At 36.0% G+C, this 12,233-nt stretch overlaps 1 protein-coding gene across 5 annotated transcripts in view; it reads right to left on the bottom strand.

The window, feature by feature from the left end:
- Window positions 1-11,925, bottom strand: part of LOC113225829 (broad-complex core protein isoforms 1/2/3/4/5) — a 220,556-nt gene extending 208,631 nt beyond the window's left edge. For 3 of the 5 annotated variants that reach the window (XM_026458280.1, XM_026458276.1, XM_026458279.1), the window contains exons 1-2: window positions 11,889-11,925; window positions 11,427-11,579 (exon numbers count right to left, since the gene is read on the bottom strand). The gene's annotated coding sequence lies outside the window, so the exon portion shown is untranslated. Of the gene's footprint in view, window positions 1-11,426; window positions 11,580-11,861 lie in introns of all 5 variants that reach the window. The other 2 variants (XM_026458277.1, XM_026458278.1) reach the window with 2 other exon arrangements.
- Window positions 11,926-12,233: the final 308 nt, after the last annotated feature.

Below are 12,233 nucleotides of genomic sequence, written 5' to 3'. Positions count from 1 at the left end.
ACTTGTGATTTAAAAAGAAAATAAGACTTGTACACTTACTGCGGTTAGAGCGAGCGATCTTTAAACAACAACAATACAAGATATTTATACGCTGAAAAATATAGTTAACAATGCAGGTCTTACGGTATATTATATCAGATCGTGCATTTCACCAAAATTAGCTAACTGTAAAAATAGCTGTATGTATGAAATAATTAAATAAAAAAAATAAAAAGTAAAAGATATGATACACAGTAGTTAAATTGTACATTTTGTGATATCGAGTAAAATATCATCAATGAATAATTAACATATTATGCAATATCATTTTAAATACTCTGCAAATCAATTCTTTAACCGGATACTTCCGGTAATTTATTAAATAATTTCAGTGCTAATACGAACATCGTTCTATTGTGAAATTCCAAATTACGGCGTTGTTTGGGCCGTATTTCTATTTTATCCCTTGTGTTTCTAGAATATCTAGTTTTGACTGTATTAAAGTTGCCTAGGTTTTGTTTTCAGCTGAACTGATGTTCATCAATAGCTAAGAACCACTCTGATTAAATCAAATAAAAATAAGTTGTTTGGGAGCTCGACATACCTTTGTAGGTTTCAAACTTATAACTCCCAACGTTTTGCGTTAAAAAACTGTGAACAGTCTGAACAATAAATGTCACAGATAATATTTTTGCTAAGTCCACAAGATTATGAATAAAAACTGGCAGTTATTTGTTTATGTTTTAGCGGTAGTAGTCAACGCCGTCGCGGGCACAGCTACTTTGAATAATAAGAGAAACAGAAAACAAAATGGCGCAAAAAGAAAGTGCGTCAAGAAAGAAAAGAGTATAAAACAGGCTGCAACGAGAGCATCCCCATTCAAAGCGCATGTATTAGTCAGGTGCTTCAAAACGTGTATGATAGTTTTGAGCTATGCTATAGATTTTTATATGATTACATTACATTAAAACCTAGAGTAGCTGACAGGTACAACGGTTGCTTCGACGGATGAAATTCCAATAGCAGTGTACACGCCGTAGTTGCGTTGTTTTAAACAATGTCGAAATTGAAAGCTAAATAGTTAAGGCATGTATTTAAATGATCTTTTTAAATTTGCAAAAGCAGCAGACAAAAAAATCTAAACGGTCGTCTCTTTTTAGTAATTGATCCTCTTTCTCTGAGACTTAAAATAAATAAAATCGATGCATATTTTAATCTTTTCTGAGCTACGCAAAAAATGTTTGTTACGTAAATTAACTTTCATAGTTTTCTGTTGGGCCTCAAAACTGAGACAAAGGTGCATTAACAATAAAATTTAGATACTTATTTTTAAAACTAAGTAAAAGTTGGTTATATTTGTTATACTAATACTTATTATTTATAATACAATTTGACCTGAAAACATGTTCGGAAACATAAGCAATTTGGCTTCTGGAACTTGCCGGCCGCTGCCACAGAACGCTCGCTTCGCTCGTTCGGCTCGTGCTGCTTTTTTTTCATATACTAACCTAACCTAATCCACTGAATGGAGGGCGCAACCAAGCAATCAAGATTTGTTAGGAGATTAATTTCAAAAGATATACTGGTTATAAATGTCATCAATCTTTAAAAAAAAGGACCAATGACAAAATAAAGAGGATCTAATATTATTTTTTAACACCAAATATTAATTTAGTATGCTTAAACATAATAACAGTATTACCTTGAATACAGTTTGTTTATAATTTATCCCTAGATCAACTAATATAGATGGAACAATTTATTTAAAACAGTCCACATTTACGATAGATCAATTATTTCTATTGAGCATCAAATAATGTTATCTCTGTAGTTAAAAAACCTTTAAGACTTTGAAACTTTTTGAACTAAATAACATTAAAGCATTCTTTCTGTTTCTGTCTTCAGGCGTAAAACTCATCTCTTCATAGCGCTCAAGTAATACAAGGAAAAGTGAACAAGCGCCGGCTTACTCAGACAACCTTGAGACTGCACTTAGGGCAGTGCGTTTCGCGTACGCATACGTCTGCCTACGCTATTATTCAAGGGCTATCTCACTGTGGAATGTATGCATACCCGCAACTAACGACTCTATTAGTTAAGGCTTAAGAATGACAAGTTTATAAGCCGGCTGATTGTTTTACTCGAGCATTTTTTTGTCAGAATATTCTGTTCATTTTTACTTTGATGTGTAAGCTAGGGGTACAATTTTCAAATTACTACTATATCTATAGTATATAATATAGTTGAGCATTGAAAAGGAAGGTTATTTAGGGCAATTGCATGATGACCAGCGGTTAGTAATGTGGTTACTACTTGAGGTCTCAGTTTCGATTCCCAGTAAGACCAATTTGGGATCTGAACTTTTCTAAATTGATTGGTCTTTAATCGGAACTAATTTCATTGCGCTGGTGTTCATATTTTTTTCATAATACCAAGTAACATGTAATGTGTAATACAAGTAAGCGACTCGCCTATCCATATCAATTGCTGTGGCACTACGCCTGTCACCCTGAGACATAAGCTGACAAGTGCCATGTGCCTATAATTGCACCAGCACCCTTACCCGTCAAAATCGGAACACAGTAACCATTGACTTACAATTATATGGACGTCGGGTCCGCGCTAAAAAGTGTCCGAACTTATAGGGCGTTAAAATCGTATACAGAGCGTCATTCACGCTTTAGTCTTCGTTTGTTCGACTGACAGCGAAGCAAGCAAAATTAGACAGTACTGCGATGACATTACAATTTAAATTCAACGTTTTAGCTATTTCATATTCCTTTACATGTCACTACGTTTAAATAGGTTGACTTGGGACATTTTTGTCGTGGTTTTTGTATTAGACCCGTCGTCCATTTATTTGTAAGTCAATGACAGTAACGCTCTCATTACTGCTTGGCATTAGTTCTGGATAAAACAGTCCTTACTTAAAAATATGAAATTATTTTTTACTTTCATTTTCAAATGTACTTCTAATTGGCAAATAGGAGTTGTTTAAATGTCTAATAAAGTTTAACCTATACATAAATTATAATAATCTTTCACGGGAACTGAATAATAAGTTTTTCAGCTATTCTGAATAAATCCACTTTTTGGGTTAATACACTATTGTACTCGTATTAGCAGTGCGAAATGTTACAATTACCAAATTACGTTTTTTTTGAAACAGCGTGTATTAAAGAGGCGATTTAAGTGAAGTATTTTTTTCCTAGCAAAATAAATACAATGAGACTAAAAACACTAACAGCAATAAAGCAAGCGGCACTGCGGCGTTGCCGCATTAGCCGGACCGGGCGGCCTTCGCACCGCGGAAGCCAGAACAACCTTTCTTAGATCCATGTCTCGAATTGTATTCATCTTTTTACTGCAGCTTCATTGATTTTTATATGTATTTTTAATAAATAAATTTGCATGGAATTTTTTTTCTTTGTGTTGTTATTGAAAATATTACAACGATTCTCTAAACCTAGTGTTCACTGTCTAATTTCCGTGGCAAATTTTACCATTTTGTTTATTTAGGAACTTTTGCACAATGCACATGCCAGGCCCATCGTATCCTAAACGATAGCTTACATATCTGGGCGGCATTGCTGGAGAGCCGATTCAATAAATAGTAACAGTCTTTTTGGCTGTTTCTATTTGCAGGTCTAGCATCAACGCCGCCCTCCGTTGCTCGTACCGAACATATTCCAGTAACAACTGATATGCATCTTCCACCATTTAAGTATACAACTTAAACTTAACATGACATATTGTTTCAAAGATGACGTCATCAAAATGCCCCGACTTTCGACACATCTCACTGCAGGACGTTCCATGTTCTTGTAACCATTTCTAGGCCATCATTCGATTATTATTTTATTGGCCTACCTAGCTCCATTTGATGTTCTATACTTTGGACCTTAGATTGAAACGCTTGCTAACACTGGACACTCCAGTAGCAGTAGAACTCCAGCTCTAAGTCAAAGTCATATAATCTTTATTTCATAGGCAAGCAAATTACACTTGAGATACATTCATTCGTAAGGCAGATTCCCCTTAGAAAAATAAGCAAGAAACTCTAATGCTCTCTCTTCGCAAATATACTTTTAAATACTATATATTTCAATTTAAACATCTTAGATCGAGACTACCTGCAAGTGCTAAACGGGTCACTACCACGGATTTTTGTCATCCAAGTATGCAGAAGCTGTATAATAACCCTTTAGTATAAAGTTTTTGTTTCTCTATAGTTTTAAACATCGCAAATGGCAAATTTTTAATATCAACCGGAATCGTATTATAGATACTTTCGTTCGTCCAGAGAAGTACTGCCACCAAACCTATATCTGCCGCCAAGCAGTGACGTGAGTATTGCTTGGTTCCAATTTTCAAGAGTGTCAGTGAAATTACTGGCATATCGGACTTGTCAACTTTATGTCGTAGTGACGGGCGCAGCGGCAGTGTCCCGCAAATCTTCGCGATTTGAAGCTTTGATTGGCACTGTAACTGTTAAGGCGTGTCCCGGTACTTGAAGTAGTAGGGTTGTCGTTGAATTATAAGCTTGAGCCTTATTATCGGTCGCTTTTATAAATTTGTTATAAACTTTCTAGCACTATTTAGTACTAAACAGAAAGTACAATCTACTAGACATTGCAAGAAGTTAGCCCAAAATTTCCATACAACCGCACGCAATGGCCTTTGCCCTTTTCAGCGCTTCTGAAAACTACAATTGACATGTTTTGTCTCGTTCACACGTCGACATCAGATACGGCTCAAGGAGAGGTCGTCGCACTCATTCAATGACACGTTTTTATTGAGACTGCGATGACTCCTTAGATTAACTATTTGTTTTCGAAGAAAAGTTCGTTTTTCATTTACAAAGGCTATAGGTTTTAAATGTCAACGTTGTTTGTACCAACATAAAGTCCAAAACAGACCAGATGGTTCACGATTTTTATTTACATATACGGCCACAATCTCACTCTGGTCTTGAATAGCCCAAAATTGTCGAGTAACGTGGATAGGGTAATCCATTCCTTTGCCGTATGCATTAGGAAGAAGAAACAAAGCGCTTCGTGCGAATGGGTGTTATACCAACGACATAAGAGTGGAGTGTGCCGGATTTTCTAGTCGACTGAACGGTGGAGCTAAATTCAAAAGTTCTTGCGTACTCTCTCCTTCTTCATATCGTACCGATGGCATTCAAGTACATTATTGCAGCCCAGAAGTTATTACTGCTACTTACGTTACTAGTGGTAACCGCTATGCTGAAGTGTGGGACATGTTGGCCATCGTGATGTAAGATTTTGCCAATCGGCGTAACGTCCTCGCTGATTGATTGATCAGGAAAACATACCCGCTCACGCGATGCGTTCATCCTACCGCAAAATGGCGGCTATTTGGTTTCGCAAATTAGAAAAGGATTCAGTTTAAATACAAGTTTTTAAAAATAAAACTTATAATTCTGCATTGACAAATAAATACCCTCCGTACTACAATAAAAACATCTCAAATAAAATGCAGTAATACACCGCAAATCCTGCACTTAAAAAGCACTAATGAAATTTTTGGTGTACTTGGGTAAATATGATAATATTCCGTTTGAGTGGTTCTAATGTTTACCATGAAATTACTCCTTAAAGTATAGTTTATAAACACTTATATTCAGGGTAAACTTAAAAAACGCTACTTACGGTATGTTTTCAATAAATAAACACCGACATCACCAGCCCAAACAATAACACACACGATTGTCGTGACGTATTTTTGAAGTTGTTTATTTTTTTTAAATGACAGACCCAGGCATTAAAACCTTTATGGTTTGCTAGAGTAGTTACCGAAATAGCAATTAGTATTAGTTCTTTTACCTGTTATAACTTCGATATCCGATAAATCGGTATAAAATCATCACCGGCACCTCTAGGTGTGATATGCTTCCAGAGACGTATGAATCGCGTGAGCGGTTATGCCATTGCAAGAAGACTCCTTTCGTGCACACTCTACGAAATATGTCCAATACAAAACCGAAAAACAGGCCACTTTAATGCAATACTTGAGATTTAGTGCCTTCATCTCTACTAAATAGTCGTTGTTTATAAGTAACTTCTCGTTATAAAATTACAGACCGAATTCGTCAATTTGATTGCATCTGACTTGTTATCTATGTTCCGGTTTTGAAGGATAAGGGTACTGGTGAAATTACAAGGCACATGGGACTTTTCAATTTATGTCTCAGGGCGCAGAGGCAATGCACCTCAGATCTTTGAAGCTCTGAGTGGCGTTACAACTGTTATGGACAGGCGTGTCGCTTACCATCAGGCGCACGACTAGTTCGTCTCATCAATAAGAATCATTAAAAAACAATTAAAAATTCAAGTTTTTTTTTTCAATTTTTTTCAGCATTGCTGTTGCGATTTAAACAATTAAGAGATTTGTAAAGCTCAATGAGAATATAATAAAATTTGCTACTGTGGTGTATCGACATCTGCTTGTCGGTTTTCTATCGGATATATCGAGGAGTGTGCGCAGGTACTTTTCATTTTAGTTCCATCCTCACCGTTCCTCCTTCGTTCGTCTAGAAGGTCCGGAACACTCCTTCCTTATGTCGTTGATTTACCACCTATTCGCACTAAGCGCTTTGCTTCCTCCTTTCTGATGCGTACGGCAAAGGAATAGAATACTCTAATATCTGTGTTTTCCGAAAAGTGCAATTGGGGGCTATTCAAGGCTAGAGTGAATATATATTTTTTAGGCAAACGTCCCGTCGTCGGTCACATCGTCGCTTAACATCAGGTGAGATTGTGGCCAATCATACGTCTATTATATATATAAAAAAATACACAGTGTAGTACAAAAATATTTTTTTTTCATACATCAAGTGATGGGACGAAAATGTCGAGCGCCTTCTACAAGATTCGTATTATATTATATAGTCAGGATTAACTCTTTACACACCTAACTACTAGGCATGGGTGTTCTCAAAGGAGAAAGTTTAGACCATCGTCCGCCATATTGGACCAACAGGGGTTGGATTGAACTCGTTTTCCAAGGATCTTCCTTCGACGTACAAGTTACATCACGATGTTTTTCTACACCGATATTGCAATGAAACTTTCAATAAGCTAATAAACTTCATGTTTGCAGTTAATGCGAGAAGTCGTTAACCGAGACCTTACCTGATGATGATGAGGAAAAATTCAAAAAACTATTTATTTTTTCGAAGTAGTTAAAAATGGAATGTAATTGAATATAACTTCTTTGTTATTTTTTTTATAATACCGAGTAACAAGACGAACAAGTTGTGGGTAAGCGACACGCTTGTTCATAACAATTGCAGTGCCACTCAGAGCCTTAAACCGCAAAGATCTGAGGTGCATTGCCTCTACGCCCATCACCCTTAGACATAAGTTGAAAAGTCCTATATGCCTGTAATTTTACCAGCACCCTTACCCTTCAAAACCGGAACATAGCAGTCTCAACAATTAGAGATGCAGTCAAATTGACCAATTTAGGCTGTAATGATATAATGAGAAGTTACTTAATAACAACGACTATCTCGTAGTCGTCAGTTAGTATTCTTGCCATTGATCAATCACCAACAGAAAAGCATTTAGTAGAAGGGCACTGCCACTGCGGCTGTCACCCTAGGCATAAGTTGACAAGTCCCATGTGCCTGTAATTTCACCAACACCCCTACCCCTTCCCGGGACGAAATCTTTCCACAAGGAGCCCTTCTGCTACCAAAATTATTTTTCTTTTATATATTGTTTTATTCTTCCATTAAACATATTAAAATGTTATTCACAAGCAATTATAAGTAGTATACACGCCGCCATTGAATTGTAACTCTATATGCCACACGCAAAGATCTCTTATCTCTGTCACTCACTTAAAAAGAGACAGGGAAAGCAATACGACTACTTGCATTGCAGTAACTTTGTTTGACCGTTGTCTCGTCTTAGCCCTCGTCCCTTGTTTTCAATTTGTACATAATTTCGCGTGGTTGGAAAGACATTACCTATAGTACAAAACGCTCTGAAAAAAAGCAAAACTATTGTATCTTTAACACATTGTACGGCCCACTGCTGGGCATGGGCTTCCTTTAAATAGGATTCAAGCTATAAGCGTAATTGGTGATATAACACGTTTTCCGACTGTTGTGGACCTTCGCTAGAGGTATTAGAAACAAATCAAAGTTAAAAAATCATTTACTCCATAGCTAATATAAATTTACACTTGAAAACGTATTTTTTAAGCTCATTCACTGTGCTGACTTCCCTGAGAAGAACGTTCAAGAAACTCTAGGGGTTTCTACTCTTTTTCGTAGGGATAGATACTCTTTTCAAATTACTTTATGAGTCTAAACAACCTGACATGGCTTTGGTTGATTCCGCAAAACATTGAAACTGTTGAATCAATCACTTTGAAAGACAAATATAGTAAAATTGAGGATATGCACTAATTACTATACGGTATGAAAACACGAGACTTCAAAATTTTCACGGCAGAAATAAAAACACAAACACACCTCGAAATTTTACAAGAAAACCGCTGTATGAAATAGGTACTTATACCAATGTTTTTTTTAATATCAACTTATATAAATAGAACACGTATAGTATATACATTTTTCAAATGGTTTTAATTTCACTTGTAAAAAAATAATTCTTAAATGAAGCCAGTGTCCCTACCGCTCGACCCAAGCAAAATAAACCTTATTAGTACGGGAAAACGTTTAATTCGAGCCGAGGTAGTACCGACTCTAAAATGCTATGGAATATACTCTGAGTCAAATTAGTGTAGAATCTAGACCCATTTCAGAAGAAGATCATTCCGATATCTTTCTACATTCGTTTGTAATAACCCTCCATATCAACCTCTTCGTTATACGGGAAGGGCGCTATGACTTGAGTAAGCAAGCCCGCACAGAGACCTTCTCAGTCAGGTCCTGAACCCAGATCAGCCCGTTTACACGGACTTCATCCGGTTCTGAAAAGGCTTGTGCCTTGGGTGAGCTGCACCGGGTGCACGTACAGCGTCCTCCCTATTATCCAGATAGGTACCGGAGCTGTTGGCACGCTCAATTCCCAAGAAGAAGTTCAGAAGAAGTTTCTAGAAATTAATGTCATATCTCCTCATAGGACCTCTCCTCTGTAACTGAACTACCATGATTCGCCAAACATTATTTCGAATTCATATTGCTTAAGAAGATGCAGAGACCAAAACGCGTGCTCAGCAATTTTATGGTAACAAGATTACATTCCCACGGGGTTTGTAGATATCAACTAAACGTTGAAGTATTTTAAGCCCTAAGAATTTGTCACGTTTCCTAGAGTACAGTCAACACTTAAAAGGCTGATTTCTATATTCATGGACACATTTAAAGGAACGCCAAAAAAGGTTTTTTTCTATCCATCACCCTGAGACTTAAGTTCACAAATATGAACGTAATTTCACCAGCAGCATGACCCTTCAAAACCGAAACGCAATAATGCTTACATTACTGCTTGGCGGCAAACATAGGAAACGTGACAGTACTTCCCTGGACGAAGTGATTCACAATGTAGCGGTAAACGCTACAATATGATGAAAGTGGTGAAATTACAGGCACATGGGAGTGGTCAATTTATGTTACAGAGTGACAGGCGCCGTGGCAGTGCCCTTCAGATCTTTTTGATTTAAAGCAATGAGTAGCACTACAACTGTTCTGGATAGGCGTGTCGCTTACCAACAGGCGGACTTGTTCTTCCCATTACTGGACGAAACTAACCATAATAAAATATATATATGTTGTATTATGATGACAACAATGAATCGAATAGATCTCAAAAGATAGTTAAAGTTATTCTTTTTTCAAATTGACACTAAAGAATTTATTGGACAATTAGTTACAGGTAAAGAACAATAAAAGCTTCAATACTAGAAATTAAAACTAGGGTTAAATTATATGAATAAAATTGGACCCTCGGGGTAACAGTCCCCCTTTCCAAATTATACTCACTGGTATTATGTGGCCAGTGGTTGAAATAAACTTTGTTGTCATTTTAAAGTACCTTTAAATGCGCGCATGAGAATGGACTGCAAATGAGTTTTCAAACTAACACCTCTATTCTTTATTCAAGATTAGATGTTCTTTGTAAAGAATTAATTCTGTAAAGGCTGAATAACGCCGAAACACCACATTAAGACTACTATAGCCGCACAAAGCTTATTTACAATTATTTTGAGATAAATTTTATATAATAATAATTGTTTATTTTTTTACAACGCCAAAAGGTTGCACTAATGTAATGAAAAATTCTTAGAAAAGAAAGAACAACATCCTGTTTTTACGACGGAACGGAAAACATTTCTAGAGAATAGACAAAGGCAGTGTTGACATAGAGGCTTTGATTTCAATATAAATACTTTTTTTTAAACCCAGAGCAAAAAACATAAAATTCAAAACATCTTTCCCATCATTTTTGTATTCAATAATAATGTGACCAAATAAGAAAAAAATTTTTAGAGAAGCTTGGCAAAACAAATATATTTAAATTACATTACGTGCCACACAACGTAAGCCATTTGTCTGGTGGTAAATATGAAAGAAGTCTATTTGATATAGAAAAAGACATATTAGTTTTATTTTGTGCTTTATTTTTCTTTGTTTTATCAGTTTCTCAAAAATGTTACTTTTTGAATTCTGTACTTTGTAATTTAGAATGCGATGTCTTTATTGCATTTGTGACATAGTGTTTATTCAGTTTCATTGTTCTTTGGTTATTTTGTATATTTGTGTACAAAGTTGACTCAAAAAAATATTTATTGAAATGAATTTTGTACCAAAGGAGACTGTACAATTTTCTATTAACTATTAATTCGTAAACTAAATGTTACTTGAATCAACATTAAAATATCGTTTTCAAATGGCTGAAAAACTCGCAATAGCTTATTATAATAACAACAACTTAGTTTGTAATGGACATTAAAAACTAAATTAACCAAAAAAAACAAAGTGACGTTCGATAATCTAAATTCGATTTCCAATGTACCGTTTTTGAAATGATTCGAAATTCGAATTGCAATCCAACATGGCGGAGTTGCGCACACGCACTTTGTAGGGTTCAAAAAAAGAACACAGAATCAAGATGGCCGACTTTCTCGCCAGTGCCTAGGGACGCTGACGTCACAGGACGACGTGTCCTTGTGTCTAGGACTAGAAAGAAACCAATACTAAAAGTCTAGACATTTTTTTTGCTTGTTTTGTTTATTAAAAATCCAGATAACAAAGTGAGAAGAGTACATTAGCTGTGTTCTTAAAAAGTGATTTGTTTTTCATTCTGTGACGATGACAAAAATAGCTTATTCCTAATAAATAATTGTTTACTTAGGAAGTTTCATTTAAAAAACATAGTTAATTATGATATGGACACGAGGAAACAAAGGAGACATTTAATGAACAAAAATAAAATGTATCTACTTACCAAACAAAAAACAAAAACAGGATAACACAGGAAAGTCCAACGAAAATATAAAATAATTTGAAAATACAACACTACACGACACACGGCACTACAGTCTTTTGGGGGGAAGAGAAAATAAATCTTGATTTAATTTATAACTAATAAAGCCATCATCTGGAAAAATTTAAATTTGAAAATAAAAATATATTCACCGTGCCCGACCGTCATTAATTTTTTAACTACACACTCGTTGGTTTAGAACAAATGAAATAAAAATTTAATAAAACTAAAATTAAATTAAAATTCATATTAGAATCCAACTGGAGTAGCAGCGCGTGTTCCGAGTTGTATATACAAAAAATTGCGACGTACTGACGCGCCAGTAAACTCTCAGGCAGGACGTCTTTTCCTAGTGATGTAGACAAAAATGTACATGCAATTCAAAAAATTACCAACGAGCGTTTTGGAGCCAAAAAATCTAACCTAACCTAACCCAGGCGGGCGGGCGACTGGCGGGCGCGTAGGGGCCGCGTTGCCAAATATTTTTTTTTGCATCTCGGCCGAATTATGCACTTGTATGCGACTTACGTCGTCCTTTCATTGTAGTGGTGCGATGTACCGACTGGCCATTTTTACGGCGTGTCTGTGTGTGCTCCACGCACACAAGAGACACTCACGAAAATTTTGTTAGTGTGCGTTCTATCCCTTTGACGTGCTTATTTAAAAAATTCTGCGTGTTATGTAAACAGGCGATTTTTTTTTGGGACTAAAATATTTAGGTGTAGCCGGAGGGGTCGTTGCCCGCGCTTTTCGGGAACGCTGACTAAT

Source organism: Hyposmocoma kahamanoa, unplaced genomic scaffold (assembly GCF_003589595.1).
Source record: "Hyposmocoma kahamanoa isolate Upper Pololo Valley unplaced genomic scaffold, ASM358959v1 175, whole genome shotgun sequence".
Classification (NCBI taxonomy): Eukaryota; Metazoa; Arthropoda; class Insecta; order Lepidoptera; family Cosmopterigidae; genus Hyposmocoma; species Hyposmocoma kahamanoa.
The sequence above is the reverse complement of the archived record's forward strand: the minus strand, read 5'-3'. Positions and strand labels throughout refer to the sequence as shown.